Source organism: Meleagris gallopavo, chromosome Z (assembly GCF_905368555.1).
Source record: "Meleagris gallopavo chromosome Z, MGAL_WU_HG_1.1, whole genome shotgun sequence".
Classification (NCBI taxonomy): domain Eukaryota; kingdom Metazoa; phylum Chordata; class Aves; order Galliformes; family Phasianidae; genus Meleagris; species Meleagris gallopavo.
In genome coordinates this window covers 63,746,576-63,766,432 of record NC_139435.1, presented here as the reverse complement: position 1 = coordinate 63,766,432, position 19,857 = coordinate 63,746,576, and the positions used below count along the sequence as shown (strand labels likewise).

General features: G+C 41.3%; 1 protein-coding gene across 3 annotated transcripts in view; it reads right to left on the bottom strand.

Annotated features, from left to right (window-relative positions):
- Window positions 1–19,479, bottom strand: part of CDC42SE2 (CDC42 small effector 2) — a 90,411-nt gene extending 70,932 nt beyond the window's left edge. For 2 of the 3 annotated variants that reach the window (XM_085213254.1, XM_085213255.1), the window contains exons 1-2: window positions 18,923–19,062; window positions 18,782–18,838 (exon numbers count right to left, since the gene is read on the bottom strand). The gene's annotated coding sequence lies outside the window, so the exon portion shown is untranslated. Of the gene's footprint in view, window positions 1–18,781; window positions 18,839–18,922; window positions 19,063–19,337 lie in introns of those variants that run through there. The other variant, XM_085213253.1, reaches the window with a different exon arrangement.
- Window positions 19,480–19,857: the final 378 nt, after the last annotated feature.

The window sequence follows — 19,857 nt, the reverse complement described above, 5'->3', positions numbered from 1 at the left end:
CATAGCTCAGAGGTATATTCCAGATGGCTGGACAGGCAAGAGCTACAGTCTTTGTACCTACAAATTACTCCATCTACCTAATCTCTGTGACAATAAATTATTTCATCTCTGCTCAGCATGCGAAGACTATCAGAGACCCCAGATGAAGTAAAAAGACTAGGAAATATATTAATAATATATTTATCTTGTTAGTTCTAATGCAAAAACAACATTCCATTCCTATACTATGGTTAATTCACACTCCAGAGGAATATGAAACAGGTGAAGAGTAAAATTCAGAAGCTAAACTTTAGGAAAGCGAACTTCCATCTTTTCTGGGAGTTAGTCAGCTAAACATCCTGGGGAACTGTCCTCATGGACAGTTCAGAGCAGAGCTAGCAGATGTTTAAGGAGGCTTTTCTCCAGTTGCAAGAGCTCTGCATCCTCAGGTGTAGCAAGTCAGGAAAGAAAGGGAAGAGACCTGCAAGGCTGAACTAGGACATGCTGGTCAAACTGAACAGCAAAAAGAAAATGCACAGGCAGTGGAAACAGAGGCAGATAGCATGAGAAGAGTATAAGGAAGCTGCTAGGCTGTGTAGGGATGCGGTCAAGAAAGCCAAGGCCCAGCTTCAACTGAACTTGGCAAGCATGCCAAAAAAAACAAGAAAGGCTCTTACAGGTACCTCAATCAGAAAAGGAAAGTTCAGGAAGACACACTCACAGTCCCAGTGAGTGACACAGGCAAGCTGGTAATAACAGACAAGAAGAATGCTGAGGTACTCAACAGCTTTTTTCCCTCAGTCTTCCCTGATAACTACTTATCACACAGCCCTCAAAGATCCTGTTTGATAGGAGGAGGAATGGGGAAGTCCCTCTCACTGTAAATGAAGATAAGGTTTGTATCCACCTGAGCTTCTACAAGTCTATGGGTCCTGACGAGACACATCCCAGAGACCAGAGGGAACTGGCTGATGAAGTTTCCAAGCCACTCTCAATGATACTTGAAAGGTTGTGGCAATCAGGTGAAGTACCTCATGACTGGAAAAAAAGTAACATCATACCCATCTCTAAAAACCTTAAAAGATGAGCCTAGGAACTACCAACTTGTTAGTCTCACCTCTGTGCCGGGGAAGATCCAGGAACAGACCATTCTAGAAGCTCTGCCAAGGCACGTGGAAGGCAGCAGGTCATATGAGAAAAGCAGCATGGCTTCACCAAGGGCAAATCCTGCTTAACCCACCCAGTTGCCTTCTATGATCATGTCACTGTATCAGTGGGCAAGAAAAGAGCCACTGATGTCATCTAGCTCAACTTCAGTAAGGCCTTTAAGATGGTACCCCCAATAGCCTTCCCTCCAAATTGGAGAGAGATGGCTTTGATGGGTGAACTGTTCAACGGATGAAGAACTGGCTGCAGGATTGAGTCCAGAGAGAGGTGATCAGTGGCTCAATGTCTGGATGGAAATTGGTGACGAGTGGTGTCCCCCAGGGGTCAGCGCTGGGGCTGATACTCTTTAATATCTTCATCAGTGACACTGGTAGTGGGGTCAAGTGCACCCTCAGCAAGTTCGCTGATGATTCCAAGATGTGGAGTGAGGTTGACACAATGCATCAGAGGAACAGCATGCTATCCAGGGGGACCTACCCAGGCTTGAGCAGTGGGCTCAGGTGAACCTCATGAGGTTCAACTAATCCATATGCAAGATCTTGCACCTGGGTTGAGGCAACCCCCATTACCAATACCCCCCCGCGCAACAAAAGGACTGGACAAAAGCACAGCTCTCCTGAGAAGGACGTGGGAGTACTGGTGGATGGAAAGCTGGACATGGGCCTGCCGTGTGCCCTCACAGCCCAGAAAGCCAACCGTACCCTGGGCTGCATCAAAAGAAGCATGGCCAGCAGGGCCACGGAGGTGATCCTACCTCCACTCTGTGCTGGCAAAGCCTCACCCTGAGCACTGCTTCCACATGTAGAGTCCTGGGTACAGGAGAGACATGGATCTGTTGGAGCGCACCCAGAGAAGGGCCATGAAAATGACCCATGGAATGGAACACCTCTCCTACAAAGACAGGCTGAGAGAGCTGGCACTCTTCAGCCTGGAGAAGGCTGCAAGGTGACCTGATAGCATCCTTTCATTATCGAACGAGGAGCTACAGGAAAGAAGGAGACAGACTCTTTAGCAGGGTCTGTGGTGACAGAACAAGGGGAAATGCTTTCAAGCTCAAAAAGGGTAGATTTAGGTTAGATGTAAGAAAAAATTCTTTTACAGTGAGGCTGGTGAGGCACTGGAACAGGCTGTCCAACGATGTGATTGATGCCTCATCTCTGGATACTTTCAAGGCGAGGCTGGATAAGGCCCTAGGCAACCTGATCTAGCTGCAGCGTCTTTGTTCATTTATTCATTGCAGGAGAGTTAGATTAGATGGCCTTCAGAGGTCCTTCCAACTCTAAGGATTCTATGATTCTCTGACTAATAATGAACATGATACTAGGAATTAGCTGTAACTGCCTTTGTGAAAGCAATGCTTCTCTATTACATAGATACAAGGGAAGGTAGTATCGAAAGAACAGGTTTGGTCTCCTTTCTCCAGTTAAAGAGTCAACAACTCTGGCATTAAACGGTGTATATCTTTAGATACTTCAGAAGAACAAGTAAGAGACAAAAGTAAACTTCAATTAACAGAACTGTTAACAGTTCAACTGATTATAAAAAGGGTGTAGAGTAATTAAGGAGCAGGAGAACTACGGGTTCAGATGAGTCAGAGCAAAGGAGAAGGCTACCAACATAGCAGCAGACATGCAGTCATTTCAGTGACTAACACTTAGTCAAGATTCCTTGACTTTGAAGCATTAAAAGCTTAAACAGTTGGTAATAATAAAGACGCTTTCACTGAAAAGTTAACATATGATCAGATTCTTGCAAAATAGCACAAAACTGAACAAATGAGAATTTGCCTCCATGTTAATTGTATTCAGAATATCTGTAAGTTGAGTTTGGGGGATTTTTCTTCCACTTTATATAATAACTGCATCATGATAAGCTGCTTCTTGGACAAAACAAGATAATAACCAGTTTATAACACATGACATTGCACTGGTTGCCCAACCAGTTTAATTTAAAAAAACTAAATAAAATCCTGTAAGCCAGTAAGGCAGATGTGCTATTTTAAAGTAGACCTCAATGTTGTAATTGAATTGTCACTGAAAATTAGCTACTTTCACTTAAATTACCAGCGGCCAATTGTTGAGATAACTATAGGAGAACCTATTAATTTAACTTCAGTATAACACAGACCCCCACTCAAATAGAATGCAACAGAATTTGAAACAGAATAAAGTTTCACAATGCTTTGTTTTCATATCATGTAAGTTTTACTGAGAAAAAACTGAGACAACAGCTCTTAAACATCCTGATGGTCTGTGAGATTTTAGTACAGTACACATGAAAAGGTCATGGGACATCCTAAAAACATGTAGAGACTACAGTTCTGTATAAGTTATCTTGGTATCTAGCAATATTAAAATAAACAATGATGTTTATTTATGACTACCTATACTTAAAAATACTAAGCCAGATGTATTTCTTCATCCCTCTACAGACTAAGTAGAAAATATATGAATTTCACCTTCTCAAGCTATAACATTCAAAATCTAAGACCATATGGTAAAAGTAACACCAACAAAATATGAAAGCCATCTTCTTGCAACATTTCCAGAATTCAGTTTACAAATGGACTGCTAGTTTGAAAATGTCATGTTACAGCTATTTAGTCTCGGAGGAAAGAAGCCTAGACTAAGACTAAACCCACATCTTAACAGGCAATTTAATTGACAAAACCACTTTTGTAAGTAGTTTTGAACTTCTGTTTTGAAATGCTCCTAAATTAACTGGCATAGAGCATCAGCCACCAAAAAAAAGGTTTGCTTACAGGTACTGTCAGGGCCAACTACCAGTTAAGTTGTAACCACTTTCTATGAAAAGTTTCAACAGCTTATCGCACGCTTACCCATATCACTCATTAAGAATATTAGTTATAAATAACAGCTGCTCAAGTGTTGGCTTTCTGTTTCTTTAGAGCCTTGTTTCCAGAGTTAATAATTCAATACATTTTCTCTATTTCTAAATAAGAAGAGCTAAAGCTCCAATTTAAGTATTTGCAAGGAGTCTCTGGTGTTGGAAGATTTACATGCCATCTCATCGTTATCCTGGCATTACCCGCTAAGATGATTTCTTATTTTACTTCGTTCATGACTGCTTAAGAGTCATATGATTGTATGTGAGAAACTCAGTATAAAAGCTGTTGATGAAAATAAAGATTAAACAGTAAAAATCAATCTAACAAATGGCATGCAGATTGTCATTAAAAGATGAAATATGTCTATTATTACAGCGCTTCTGTTGAAGCGATACACACTCTTTTAGAAAGCCCAAACATCAAACAAGCCTATTTTGATGGGGTAACTAGAAGTGTGTCTTAAGAACTAATACACTTCAGAAAACTAACACCTTTACTAATAATCAAATTCAGAGAGAAAATGATCAGTGGAACTATATAGAATTTTTTAAGGTTCAAATCTGATGAACTTGCGTTAAGATAGTATTCTAAAAGAAGAAGTTTTAAAAAATACATTTGCTTCTTAAGGAAAAATATTTTCTAAGCTAAAGAGATCATGGATTTACAATGCATGAATACTTAACAGTCTTCAAACATTCAGTTATTTCCATTTAAAGAATACAAATATTGAGCTTCAGCAGTTTGGTAAATTTATCCATAAGAAAGTGATGTAGTGTATGTTGGGTTTTGATATCATCAGCTTATTAACAGACATTTTCATCCTTTTGCAAGCTATTAAAAATAGAAACAGAAATGATACAAAGTATTTTTACATCTGCTGAGTAACTTACATGTCTCTATTCATATATAGCATTTAGATATATAGATATTCAATCATCCTCCCATTCCAGTCAATGGGAAATCCTTATTTGGAAATTTCTTCAGTTATATGCCTATATAAAATAACAGATAGCCAGCAGATCATACAATCATGCTTCTTACTGTTATTAAGCTCTGCCTAGGAATAAATGATGAATGACTGGAGAGCTTACATGTGAGAATTAAGGGACAAGCTAATATTGGTGACATCATTCTAGGTGTTTACTATGGGCCAGCTGATCAGGAGGAAGAAGCTGATGAAGTCTTCTACAGACTGAAGAAAGTAGCCTCACGACCATAGGCACAAACTTTCATGGTAGACTTCAATTACCCTGATATTTTCTGGAAAAGAAATACTGCCAGGCACACACAGTCCAAATTGCCTGCAGTGCATGGATCTTTCTGAGACAGTTAACCAGAGGAGTCAGTGTGCTGCTGAATTTGTTCTTATAAACAAGGAAGGACAGCTTGGGAATGTAAAGGCTTGGAACAGCCTTACATGCAGCAACCATGAGATAATGGAGTTTGATATCTTATATGGAAGAAAAAAGGCAAAAAGAAAGACTGCAACCCTGGATTTGAGGAGAGCTAACTCTGACCTCTGCAAAGGTCTATTTGGAGGTATTCCATGTGCTAGAACGCTGGAAGATAAGGTGGTCAAAAAGAGCTGGTTGACACTGAAGCACCACGTTTTTTACTTCAAGGATGACAGCACCGAACAGGCTGCCCAGGGAGACTGTGAAGTCTCCTTCTCTGGAGATATTAAAAATCCACTTGGATGCTTCCTGTCAACCTGTTCTATTGAATCTGCTTCAGCAGGGGGTTGGATTGGGTGATCTCCAGAGGTCCCTTCCAGCACTTTAAACTCTGTGATTCTGTATATCAATTTTAATGAAATGATAATGAATGTGAATGGAGTTACTAAGTGGCAATGAGCTCATCACTGCAAATAGTTGGAAATAGAAGGCTGTAAGATTACTGTGAAAAGAAACATTAAATGTAAATCGAGGCAGTAAGAATCAAGAAAGATAGTTTAAGTTTCTCCCTTTCCTACCAGAGAATCGTATGCCTCAAAAATAAAGTCCTTTAGAGAACAATTTAGAGCCAGAGTTTTAACACAGATAATTCTGAAAGAGGAAGGTATTCACTGACAGCCTCAGAGACTGCTTGGAACAGCAAACTCCGAATAACTTTTCCCCTCAATTTAAACATTTTCAAACATCCTTGGAAGACATTAATATTAAGATACTTCAATATCTCATATTATGTACATTTAATTCCCTTCCCCCCTTTTTTTTCCAGAAATCTCCCCTCTAGTAAAAAAAAAAAAAAAAAAAAAAAAAGAAAAGACAATCTTCCAAGAAACTACTTGTGGTCAGGCACTTAGAATGCTGACCTCTAGGTCATCTTTGTCATCTTTATCTGTGTCAGTATCAAGCTTCCCTATTTCTTCTCTGGTCTAATAAAACTCTTTGGCTCATCAGTGGCACAGGTGTGTTTATTTGGATGCTCAATGGACTATGCTATATGAACATACTAAGGAGAAGACTGAAAAAATACACTGGTCAGAGGCTGGGAATGTAGAAATGCAGCTAAGTAAAGTCTGAAATCTTGTATTTTCATTCCAGGTGGACACGGTCAATTATTATGGAAAAATTACGTGTGTACTACAGTGTTTTAGCATGTAAGCGTTTAATAAAGAGAAAAAGTACTGTGAACTAACAATTTTATTTCTGATTATTTTACAACCATGCAAGCCACACATGTCAAAATCTCACTGAGGTGTCTTTCACTTCATATAAATTTATTTCTTTTTCTTTCTATTTTTTAAGGAAATGGCTGGATGAGGTTGATGCCATCAAGGCTTTGGTGGAAGAAGATGCATTTAATAGTGTGCTTTTCAGAAGGAGGTAATCTGTTTTCATACCTGCCAACCTAGGATTTGAGAGCCCTCTTCCTTCAAAATGTAGTATAAATAATCCTTTGACTGTCTACTTTAATTCATAAAGACATCAGTTTCCTTACTGCAGTACAAATCCTGTACATAACAGAAGGAGAAGGCCTGAGGTAATCAACAGAACAACAAACAAACCGAACAGATCAATGTTCAAAGTTCTATTCATCCCAAACTTATGTCTTTTACAGAACTCCTTCAACAAGTAAAGAAAGGATCTATCGGGTGGAGCTATTTGGATAGCTAGTGATTGCCTACACAAATGGCCTTAGACTTCACCTAACACAGTCTTCAAAATACAAAACTTGTTTTCATAAGACAAAGAAATTCAAAGCAATTATTTCCCACACATACTCTCTTAAAAGAAGACCTGATATGTTAAAGAAAAAATGCCTCAGTGGAAGCATTAGTAGTATGAAACACTACAAACAGCAAACTGATTTGTAAAAGCAAAATGTAGTGGATGACCAGAACACAGTCTTGATGGCTCAGCTCTACAAGTTACTGTGTAATGTTAGTCAGGCTGTACATCTGTGTTAGACCAATTATCCTGGCACAGGCAGCTCTTACAAGCTCCTACCATCTTCTTTGAATGCTGAATGCATAGAACATTTTAGAACTACATTCCTGGTAGTTTTTTCAGGATGATTCTTCTAAGAAACAGAAGAGTAAAAAAGTCTGTTCTCACAGGCCATCTAATACAGATGAACCATATCAGAACTTGTGCTGCAGAGTTTGATCCAGTATCAATGCTTCTTGGACTCTCAACAGGTCAATATTTTTAAACTAATAATGTTACTGCAACTCATTAGAATTTGGGACTGTCAACACAGAAATGGGGAAAGACAAATACTGCTTATCCCAGTTCCCCAGTTTTTCAGCTTACACAGACAATAGTAGTAAAGTGTCAGGCATAACTTCCATCATCTTCCATAAAAACCTACAGGCAGTTTCCATACAAATTCCCTTAAAATTTTTATCTGTAGTCAGCACTGACTGAAATAATTATTAAGAAAATGGCCTAAAATATAAACAAGCATTGACTATACTTCAGAATTATCTCTGTGTCTAAGGCAATGACTACACTACAAAAGCACTACACAGACTTACCAAAAAGAAGAGAACTAAAATATTGACAGTGACGTGACAGAAATCACCAGGACATGAGCTACCAGAAGTAAGTGTGCTTTCTATGCAGCTCTAGTTGTAAAATGGTCACTTTCAAGCCTCTCTGTAAGTTCTTGAGAGCAGAGTTCTGAAGTTTGTTTGCCAGATTTACAAGATTCATAAATGTAATTTTCTGAACAGAGTGAAGTCTCAGTCATTAACCAAACAATAGATTATTTTAGTGGATTAGTTGCAGAATCACAAAAAAATCAGATAAAAACAAAACAATACGATGCAGCTAATGTGCTTATAATCTGACTTAAGCAGACAGATATCTAAGCAACAGATATCAATATTAAGCAATAGATATTGATACATCGAAGAGTAAGCAGTGCCTATGGAACTGAGCATATGCAATATTAAACAGAGGCTCTGACTTCAGCCCTTCTCCTCCCCACATACTTTACCATGGTGATTTACAAAATTTTCTGCCTGCTATTTGTCAGCAGCACAGAATTTACAATGCACTCACCATCTCTGAATAAATGCAAATACAAATTAAGTTGCATTTACAAAAATAATACACCACGAACACTATCATAATCACAGAATCATAGAATGGCTTGGGGTGGAAGGGACCTCAAGGGTCATCAAGCTCCAACACCTCCACCACATGCAGGGCCAACCAACCAACCTCCACATTTAATACTAGACCAGGCTGCCCAGGGCTCCATCCAACCCTGGCCTTTAACACCTCCAGGGACAGGGCATCCACAACCTCTCTGGGCAGCCTGTTCCAGCACCTCACCACTCTCTCTGTAAAGAACTTCCCCCTGACATCCAACCTCAATCTTCCCTCCCTCAATTTAAAATCATTTCCCTTGTCCTGCTGTTATCTACCCTTGTAAAGAGTTGACTTTCCTTCTGTCTGTAGGCTCCCTTTAGGGACTGAAAGGTTGCAATGCCTCCCAGAGCCTTCTTTTCTCCAGGCTGAACAAGCCTAGCTCCCTTGGCCTGTCTTCATAGGGGAGGTGCTGCAGCCCCCTGATCATCTTTGTGGCCTTCTTCTGGACCCCCTCCAACAGCTCCCTGTCTTTCTTGTACTGGGGGCTCCAGACCTGGCCACAGTACTCCAGATGTGGCCTCACAAGGGCAGAGTAGAGAGAGACAATCCCCTCCCTGTCCCTGCAGGCCACCCCTCTTCTGATGGAGCCCAGGATACCATTTGCTTCCTGAGCTGCAAGAGCACACTGCTGGCTCATGCTAAGTTTTTCATCCATCAGGACTCCCAGGTCCTTCTCTGCAGGGCTACTCTCAAAGGGATTCCTCTGGCCCAAGTGCAAAACCTTGCACTTTGCTATGTTGAGCCTCATTAGATTCACCCAGGCCCACCTTTCAAGTCTGCTGAGGTCCCTCTGAATGGCATCCCTTCCTTCCACCGTGTCAACTGCACCACTCAGCTTGGTGTCATCAGCAAACTTGCTGAGGGTGCACTCAATTCCATCATCGATGTCATTGATAAAGATGTTAAAGAGCACCGGTCTCCAGACAAACCCCGGGGGGACACCACTCGTTACCGGCCTCCACCTGGACATAGAGCTATTAATCACCACCCTCAGTCTGTGGCCTTTCAACCAATCCCTTCCTTATGCATCAGGTGGTCCACCCATCAAATCCAGTAAAATTGTCTTCACAGCAGAACACTGACAAACTGGTAGTGACCTCAACTGGCAGAAACAAAACTAACAAAGCCTTCACATTGCATTTTCAGATTCTGAAAGAAAAGGAATTGAGTTTGAAGATTAGAAAAAAAAAAAAATTGCATATATTTAGCATACTGTTAATATTTGAATAGTTATTTGCACGAATGCCACTTTCAGAGCAACCAGACTTTTATTTTAGAAGTTATATTTTCTTTAGAGGAATTCTTCATTTCTGCAGTATTTCACTAAAATGCACTCTAGTTTTGAAAATAGCATGTCTGCCTGTTGTGATTTTCCCAGAAATGGAATTGCTTTGCCCAGCTTACCTTCAACAATATGCTTTTCAAATAGAAGTTTTAAAAAAATAGAGAAGGACAGAAAAAAGAATCATCTTACTATCAGTCTATATATGCATCCTGAAAACAGAGAAGGCAAGGACTGGTAGAACGAACAACTGTTGGCTCATCGTGCCCTGACCGAACAAATTTACCATAGCCTCTGGTATGCTGATTCTCCTGCGTATACTGTGATAATGTCTCATTCTTTTGTTTGTAAAACATCTTGGAATATAACTAAAGAAATTAAGATTCCAATGAAGAGATTCAAGAGACAATACTTTAGCATAATTCTGACTTGTAGGTAATGACAAATACCTTGCAAATGCATTCACAAGAATGTGACTGACCTGCTTAAGATACAATTTAGGATCTCAATGATAATTTTACTGCTGAACTTATCATAGGCAGGGCTTTACTTGAAATACTTCAAACTGAAAGAATTCACTCACTGCTCCCATTGAATTCCTGAGAAAGTCTGGAGTAAGTGGAAGAACTGCTTAACATTCAAGCATGGGTGAAGAAGAAGCTCCAGTGCAAGACTTACAAGTTTTTCTTTAGAACTTTCATAACAAGTTTGACACTGGTGCAACAGGAGGGTTGTACATGAGGAAAAACAGTATGTTTAGTTAACCAAGTGTTCCTCAAAGGTGTCTATACTGACATACAGCCTCTTGGAAAGAGCCTAATACAGTCTCAAGGGGAACTAGCATTTTTTAGGAGAATCACAAAGTAATGTAACCCAAAACAGCTTAGAACTGAGTCAAATAACAGAGCTGTACACACCTATATTTATCTTTCAGAGTAAGTCATTATTTCAGTATTGAAATAAAAATTGAATTATGCTGCCAAACCACTGCTGTACCAGCCGCCACACTGATGCTAGTGATAGTCTTCAAGTGAAAGTAGATCACTTGAATATTTGTCTAAGATGAATTTTTGACAAGAAATAAAGTTATGAAAATAAAATAAAATAAAACTTACTGAATGAATAGTCTTGCATGAGCTTCACAAATGATTCCCTCAAACCCATAAATGTAGTGCAAATAGCACTTTTTTCCATAAACTATCAGTATATGGTTTTTTGGGTTTTTATTTGTAATAGTATTTTAAGAAAGTTTTTTGTTTGTTTGTTTTAAGTACCATGTGTATGAGGACAATTAAAAAAACTCATGAGCAGAGAGCACATGAAAAATCAAATAAACAATAATTTGAGGACCACTCCACCATCCTTACCCCATAAAAATTAGATGTTACTTAAAATAGCTTCAGTCTACTTCTTTTAAGTAAACTGAATTCCTAGACACAGCTAAAATCCTGCTTCTGACCTCTACAACACATAGTTTTGACTGGAGAAATGAGTATCTACTGGAGCTCAAAATCTGTTTACAGAGCTCAAGTAAACACAACAGATCTTAACTTAAAACTGGTTTTTAAATCAATTTTACTTTGTTTTATTTCTATCAAGAGTAAGCCTTAAAAAACACTGCTTATTTGAAAGGAATTTGAATATGGAAGATCTGACCAAGCTAGCTTTCACCGGAATGGTTAAGAAAGGAAACAGGTAGCTGAGTTCAAACAAAAAAATGTTCTCAGGAAGCTTTAAAGGAGTAGGTGGAGTTCCTTTAGCAACTGGTTTTTGACGAGAATAGCTGCACCACATGGGGCCAATTAAAAGAAATGTTATCAGTCCACACAAGAGTTATTGAGCATGAACCACAAGATAAAGCAAGCAATAAAAGTAACAAAGAGCTTTCTGCATAATAATTCAATGCTGTATTATGACTGTTTTGAGAAAACCAATTTATGAAAGTTCTGCTTTTGCACAATGTGTAAGTAACCATTCTCCAAATTCACCTGATGACTACAAGAGGAAAACAATCCCATTCCAAAAGGTGAAAGTAAAATAATAGTGATAAAAGACCCCATATAAAAATAAGCCTATGCTTGGACAGAAAAGTTACTAAGTTTAATACAGAAATTAAACTTAGTAACTTAAACTTAGCTGCTTCAGCAGCTACTTGGTTCATGCATTGTTTTGCTCTTATACTGTGATTCATATACAGACAAAACAAGCTGTTTTAGCTTAACTGATTAGATATAGTTAGAATAGTTTGTCTGTTTGCCTAAAGAACAACTGTAAATACCATGTTCTCTTGCAATGTGAAAACATTTTGGTCAGAGCTGTCATCAGTATTAATGATCGTCTCCTAGCACTAGGAATCCCTCATCTCTTCATATGAAAATTCCTCCTTTATTATGATGAAGATGAATCACTATTTCTTCTCTAGCATGTCTCCTCCAATGCAGAGACAGTCTATATACAAACCATGGGTTTATACACAGAGACAGTTTATACACAAGCCTTAACACAAACCATGATACTTCTGCTACAGCTATATATGGTGGAGAAAGGATTCAAATTCTGCCCAGCAAAGGATGGAAATGGCAATTTTCTAATAACCACAGTACCAAATCATAGTACTCAAGGTAACTGCAGTACAACAGACTCTTGACACTACTAGATGGTAGCCTGCATTATGAGCTACATTTTCAACCTCAGCCAAATAAGCAATTACTTGAATGTAATCTAGCAATATCCATTTGATCTATCTGTTGAATAGCCCTAATTTTGAAGCATGATAAACTTCAAATTCTAGCTTTTCAGGTAGTGAAGATATCAGCAGCTTGCTTTCCCCCATATATCACTCTGATGCACTGCTGTATGTATACAAAGAGGTATCTGTTCTCACATAGACAGGGAGCTGTTGGAGAGGGTCCAGAGGAGAGCCACAAAGATGATCAGGGGGCTGCAGCACCTCCCTTATGAAGACAGGCTGAGGAAGCTGGGCTTGTTCAGCCTGGAGAAAAGAAGGCTGCGGGGTGACCTCATTGAAGCCTTGCAGTACCTAAAGGGAGCCTACAAACAGGAGGGGAATCAACTCTTTGAAAGGGTAGATAACAGCAGGACAAGGGGAGATGGTTTTAAGCTGAGAGAGGGAAGATTGAGGTTGGATGTCAGGGGGAAGTTCTTTACAGAGAGAGTGGTGAGGTGCTGGAACAGGCTGCCCAGAGAGGTTGTGGGTGCCCCGTCCCTGGAGGTGTTCAAGGCCAGATTGGATGGGGCCCTGGGCAGCCTGGTCTAGTATTGAATGTGGAGGCTGGTGGCCCTGCACGTGGCAGGGGGGTTGGAGCTTGATGATTCTTGAGGTCCCTTCTAACCCTGGCCATTCTGTGATTCTGTGTGATTTTATAACAAACATTACTGATTTGATTGGAGAGAAGGATAAGTAAATCAGAGGAGGAAGTTAGAATGATATATTTAACCTCTCAGAAAGCTTGCAAGATCTGCTGATAATAAAACTGACACCTTAAGTCTTCCTTCTTATATATTCTCCCAAACCTATTGGTTAATTGTAACGCTGATTAGGAAGATGGAAGAGCACTCATTTACGTATGCCTTCATTACAGGCAAGAAAACTACTTTTCTTGGAAATATGGGATATGTCTTGGTTTCAGCTGGGACAGAATTATTTTCTTCACGGTATCTGATCTGATGCAACGGTTTGGCTTTAGGGGAAAAACAGTGTTCATAACACACAGATATTTTAGTTGTTCTGAACAGTGCTCCATGAGCCAAGAACGTTCCAGTTTTTCAGCGTCTCATACTGCCCTGCCAGCAAGGGGGTTAGGGAACACAAGGAGCTGGGAGAGGATGGAATCAGGACAACTGATGTAAACTGGCCAAAGGGATAGTCTACCATCTACCTAGAATGCCTTTGACTCTGTCTCCCATAGTATTCTTCTAGAGAAGCTGGCAGCCCGTGGCCTGGACAGGTACACTCTTCGCTGTGTAAAGAACTGGCTGGAGGCCAGAGTGTGATGGTAAGTGGAGTTAAATCCAGCTAGTAAACGGTCACTAGTGATTTTCCCGAGGGGTCAGTACTGGGGCCAGTCCTGTTTAATCTTTAATGATGACTAGTTGAGAGGATTGAGTGCACCCTCAGAGAATTTGGAGGTCACATTCAGTTGGGAGGAGATGTTGATCAGCTCAAGGGTAGGAAGGTCCTTCAGAGCATCTGGATGGAATAGATGAAAGGGCTGAGTCAACCATATAAGCTTTAACAAGACCAAGTGTCAATCCTGCACATCACATGGGGTCACAACAACCACATGCAGCACCACAGGCCTGTGGCAGGGCAACTGGCAAACTGCTTGGTAGAAAAGGATCTGAAAGCTAGCTGAAAATGAGCCAGAAGTGTGCCCAAGTGGCCAAGAAGGCCAATGGCATCCTGGATTGTATTAGAAATAGCACTGCCAGTAGGAGCAGGGAGGTGACTACCCCTCTATACGAGCCATGCATATATTTTGGCACACTGGTGAGGCTGCACCTCAAGTACTGTGTTCAGTTTTGGGCCCTTCACTGCAAGAAAGACATCAAAGCCTTGGAGCATGTCCAGAGAAAGGCAATGGAGCTGGTAAAGAGTCTGGAGCACAGGTCTTACGGGGAGCAGCTGAGGGAACCAGGATTGTTTAGTCTTGAGGAGGCTTAGAGATGACCTCATAGCTCTCTGCAACTGCCTGAAAGGAGGATGTGGTGAGGTGGCAGTCAGCCTCCTCTCCCATACAACAGCGATAGGATAAGAAGGAATGGCTTTAATTAGCACCAGGGAAGGTTCAGCTTGGGTATTAGGAAAAATCTATTCTCAGAAGGAGTGCTCAGGCATTGGAATAGACTGCCCAGGGAGTTGGTGGAGTCACTGTCCCTGGAGGTGTTGAAGAAATACGTGGATCTGGAAGTGAGTGACATAGTTTAGCAGGCATAGCGAGGATGGGCTGGCAGTTGGACTGGGAAATCTTAGCAATCTTTTCCAACCATAATGATTCTATGGTTTTACAATTCCATATCATATGACATCATGTGAAAAAAAACTACAAAACTGAGAGCAGTTCTGAGGCTGCTGCTGCTGCTGCTGCTCAGGAATTGGTTGGACATTGTTGGGTGGGTAGTGGGCAATCATGCTGTGCCATCACTTGTTTTGTAATGATAATAATTACATGCTTATTTCTCTCTTCTTTCTCAGTAAACAGCTTTTATCTCAGCCTATGAGTTCTATTTCTTTTTTCCTTTGATACTCTCCCCTAATCCACTGAGAATGACTGTGTAGTCTAATGTACCTGCCAGGTTAAACTTGAGTAGGACAGTAGTTATCACTGGACTAAAAAGCTGATGTGAAAAATTAAACAACAACTGCACATAACACATAGAAGTGAAAGGAGACCGAAGGGGTTCCTCGAGCATCATAACACCCAGCTACGCAACAAGCACTGAGAACAGACTCTCACAAAACACTCTCCAGAATCATTCATCTTTTTCTTTTTTTTCTTTTTTCTAAAACATGGTCAAAATCAGACAGCATTCTCACTGTTAATTTTCTCTTCATTCTCTTCATTCTACTCATTAAGTGCAGTATGAACTTGAAAACTTCAACATGTTCAGTGCAACTGTTTGGCTTTTCTCTTATCCACTTTCACTTGTTTCAGGTAGCTTTGTCTTAAATTTATCATTATTTCTTGACATCATCAGTAGTCATGCAGCAAAAAAAAAAAAAAAAAAGACACTAATAATGCAAGACTGTCTTGCACCAACAAAATATCAAATCTTTAAATGATTATGAGATGCTTGAAATTTGCTCCTTTTTCATCCAGAATGCTTTACAAAAACACTTCTCTTTTCATCCCCCCTTTCCACTCCCAAGTTTATATCAAGTCTATTCAAAAGTTTGCTCCTGAACAAGTTATTTACTTGTGCAGTCATCATCACATACATTTAGCTTTTATAGCATGTCTGTTCCAAGAGGAAAATAGCAAAACACCTCTAATACTATAAAATCCACTATAATACCAATCCTGTTAAAGTGTGTTTTAAGAATTGATAAAATTGCATTAGAAAATGGGCATATATGTACCAACTACATAAATGGAGTACATAGCAGCAAATTCCCCACAAACTTTCAGCAAAAAACCTGATGCCTTTGCACATAAAGCATTTTCACACATCTCACTTATGTGCTTTGCAGAAAAATGCTACTACTGGGAGACATAATTCAAGTATTCAAGTATTCCAGTATTCAAGATGGGTAGTTACTGGTAGTTACTAGAAAACTCCCTCACATTTCATTAACGTGACAGAGAAAGGTACTAGCAAGGTTGTAAGAAGGACCATGCTATTGACGACCCATTTTCTCATATCTGCACATACAGAGAGGCGTACCATGAGAAACAGATACCCAGAGCTAGTGAGGCAACCAAAGATAAGTGGGCTGTTCAGACATATGTTTACGTCAAGCAACACTTTTTAGAATTAGATAGAACCCTACCTACTAAAAACATGTGTTGAACTAATATATCTGATGTGAAATTCTACTCGGCTCCTACACACAAGTTCCCAAGTGTAGTCACAAGCTGCAACTAAGAAACAGAAAACCAATTTGAAATGTCAGGAGATCACTCAAAGGTGTAAAAGGTCAGTTGTATTTGTATTATAATCACGTTATAACCAAGTGCTCAGTGACACTGACCAGAACTCAGAGCTAAAGTGAGTCTTTGTATGTGTAAAGCAGATTGACAAGAGATTTTTCTAGGCATGTAGTGCACCAGGCTTATGTACGATCTGCCTCTTCACCTCTTCACAAGCTAAGTTCCCATCCCCTCCCCTTCAAAAAAAAAAAAAAAAAAAAAAAGGACTTGAAACAAAGGTACTTTTGGGAAGCAGTTTGTTATATCACTGTGTAATTTAATTCAGCTTTACATTTCATGCCTAAGGGTTGGTCTATGATCACATTAAACAAGTGAAATATCACTGCACTATTCTTAACTTCAAAAAAATTCTTCAGCTCCAAGAAACTGCCACCTCAATTATACACTCCATAATGAAATATTCTCCTTGTTATTTATATACATCAACAGTGTAGAAAAGTCATTTTTATTTACATGATAGTGTATTACACTGCCAGCAAGAAATCTTACTTAAAAAACAGACACCCTTCCACACACACACACACACACTCCACCTTTGACTGTCAAAAGGTCTGGTACCAACATCTAAAGGGTTTGGGCAAGCTCCAAAAGGCTTGTTCAGGTTACCAGGTGCTAGACTATCCAGGAACTTCTGGTTAACAAACTGCTTTACCACCATAAACCACTACTCCTAGAAAAGCAGAACAGTGTTGATTATACAGCAGGGAGAAACATTAAGTGTGAATATTTCTTGTTTACTGCAACATTTCCAAAGAACATAATTCAATTTCTTGACACTGCTTTAGGAGTAGTATTCTGATCCCTGCAATGAATGCTCTGATGGCTAGGAAGAAAAGTAACACTAAAAAAAAAAAAAAAAAAAAAAATTGAGAAAGTCACTTAGAACATAAACTGTACTTTCTTTTCTCCCTTTCCATTTCTAAAGCAGCCCAACTTTTTTTTTTTTTTTTTTTTTTTTGACAGCAGAAACCATGACAGGATATTTGAAACATTTTCATTTCTCTTTTTTCAATCATGACAAGCCACCCCCTCCACAGGCTTAGATGGCTACACTGTAAGCCACCACAGAACTCCTTACATGTTTATAGGGTCAGAACTACCAGGATTCTTCAAAGTAATATGTGTGGTTTTATTACAGTATAGGTAATTTGTATAAGGTTAGCTTTACAGCTTTAAATAAAAGATAATATGCGATACAGCTGCAGCATTTCTCAACAACAAATTGTACCTGCCGACAGTTTCAGTTTTCTTCATCTTGTGTAGAAATGGATTAGGACACTTCATAGACCATGCAACACAATTTCTCAGTTTCTGACCTAAACAACTTTGGTCTAGATACTCAGAAACTCCACAAGGAAGAGTCTTGAAAACAGAATAATTGATCTTCTACAGTAATGAGAGCCTCCTTTCCCCAAAGCAGAAACTGTGTTGAGAACATTTTCTCCATTAGCAAAACACATTTAGGTGTTCAGTCAACCATATTCAGATTTTAAGGTGAAATTAAATTTAAAAGACCAGTGATGTATATATTGGTAAACAAATATATGTACAAAATAGAATTTATACACAGTACATGATTTCTTTGCTTATTTAAGCTTCTACTTAGTTCATTATTTGCTCGAACATTCTCTATAATTTCACTGACAAAAGCCCCTTTTAACCTTAAAAAAAAAAAATCACTGTAAGTTATTTTGTCTTTCAAAATTGTGACTATGTCACAAATACGAAAGATACCTTTCAGAAACATCCCTGTACCTGTACCGAGCTCTCATTAATCAGATTACTTAAGCACACGGCATTGACTAAACATTCCTCTGAATGTGCTTATTCCTCACAAATGGCTCCCAATTTATTCGGTTAAATATAAGGAAGCATGTCAGTGTTACAGCTGCAAGGTCTCCCTGACTGCTGAACTGAGATTCAGAGGCAGCCACTTGTCCTTCAGGATCAAATAAAATTCAGCACCAAACAAAACACACAAAAACAGAACCTCCGGCTTTACAAAACAGTCCACTCGGGGTTTACAAGCCACTTCACTTTTGCATCCTGTTATCACAGCACTGTAAAGATGTATTGCAATAGCTGTGAGAAATCTGTTTACGATTTCATTTAATTTGCATCTGAAGTTTTTTGTAGGAAAAAAAGTGTGAGAGAGAGATTAAATAATTCCTCCATCCATCCATCCACCCATCCACCCATCCAAACTTAAGAACAGAATGAGTGGACTTACAGTTTCAATCACATCAACTTCAGAGCGAAAAGTCCCAGGACCTTATGTTCCCTCAGCCTATAACAGCAAGATTTTGGCAGAAGCACACGGTTAGATGCGGTCAGCAGCAGTCGAACCCCCCCACTCAGCGGGCAGCCGCACCTCCGCTGCCACACGGCCGCCCCTCCGGGGACGCACTACCGGGCTGCAGCTGCGGCACGCTCGCGGCCCTCGCGGAGCCCATCCGCAGCACTACCCCAGGGTCACTCCACGCCCGTTGCCGCCTGCCCGCCCCCCGTAGGCCGGGCCCGAGGCCCGCACCCCTGCACTCGCTCGCCGCGGCACCTGCCCGGTAACACGACAGAGGGCAGCGCGCTTCGCCCTGCCCGCAGCCCGCCGGCCGAGCATCGCTTCCGGCCCCGTTGCCAGCGCGCGGGCAGGGAGCGGTCCCGCCCCGCCGCCAGGTATCGGTACCCGCGCTCGGCCCGGCCCGGCCTTTCCCTTCCCTGCTCGCCGCTTCCCGTGGCCCCGTGGCACCGGGGGATCGGGCTCCGCGGACCCCCGCGACGTCACTCACCGCTGCCCACGGCGGCGCCCGCTCCTTTGTCTGCCCGCTGCGCCTCAGAACCTCCGTACCCCTCCGCCGAGCGCCCCGCGTCTCTCCCCGCGTTGCGGGGCGACTGCGAGGAGGATGCGGGTGCGATCGGCGGGGCGTCCGACGCGGCCGGGCAGTCACGTGCAGCGGGTACAGGCCCCCTCTCGCGCTCCCGGCCGAGCGCCCTCCCTGCGCGGTGGGGCGCGGCGTTGTGAGCCCGGCCGGGAGGCTCCGGGGCGGGGTGGATGGAGGTGAAGATGGCGACCTCGACAGCGCTGCTGTGGCGAGGGGAACGGATCCCCGAGCGGCCAGCTCCACGCCGGTTTCGGCTCGGCGCTGGGAGGGAGGGGACAAAGGAGGCCGGGCGGTAGCGACGGCGGCTGCCGCCGCCCGCTCCCTCTCCGCTGCCGTCGCCAGAGCGCTTTCAAACCACCGCCGGCGCCGGGAGGGAACGTGCCCGGCCCCGCAGCGACCCCTGCCGGCCCTTCCCTCTGCTCGGAGC